Here is a 724-nt window from a genome sequence, read left to right as displayed (position 1 = left end):
TAAATGATAAATGTTGCCATGAATATAGCAATTGTTGCTGAAATGGCGTTAAAACATAAATAAATAAACCCCGCTGTCATGTTTTTCTTGCGCCTGTACTGCTGCTGTCAAACCATCACACTGAGGAAATCACCTCAGAAATGCAGTAATATGTGAACCATCCATGCATTTATATAAAAAGTAGGGATGCACCGATATGAAAATTTTGGCCGATAACCGATAATCCTTTATTTTTGAAAGCCGATAACCGATATGTTGGCCGATAAATGTATATCCAAATTTTTTTATATACTTTTTGAGAGCCTGATTACAAAAAAGGTCTCATCATTAAAAACCACATCCCGAACACTTCAACATAAGCAGCCTAGTTTGAATGGTGTATGTTTTAAAAATAATTTTACTCTCCCATTACCAAATTTAGTCATAAAGTCTTACAAATAAAATAATGCATAAATAATGCAAACAAGTCACTGGACATCATTACACGTGTAAAGAATCAAAATGAATGCGCCATAGATCAATAAAACGGAATAGCCTCTGCACGGACAATAATTAAATGATTTTAATTACTAAACCATATTGTTGATGAAAATAATAATAGAAAAATACAAGTGGTTGTTATTATTAATAATGTATCAATTTTGAAAAAGTAACAAATTAATACCACTGTTTTAAATAGCAGCCGTTGAGCTGCGCGTGCTGAAGCTGAAGAGCTGAATGAACA

This window comes from Sinocyclocheilus grahami, unplaced genomic scaffold (genome assembly GCF_001515645.1).
Source record: "Sinocyclocheilus grahami isolate Dianchi unplaced genomic scaffold, SAMN03320097.WGS_v1.1 scaffold636.1, whole genome shotgun sequence".
Classification (NCBI taxonomy): Eukaryota; Metazoa; Chordata; class Actinopteri; order Cypriniformes; family Cyprinidae; genus Sinocyclocheilus; species Sinocyclocheilus grahami.
This window is presented reverse-complemented; position numbering follows the sequence as displayed.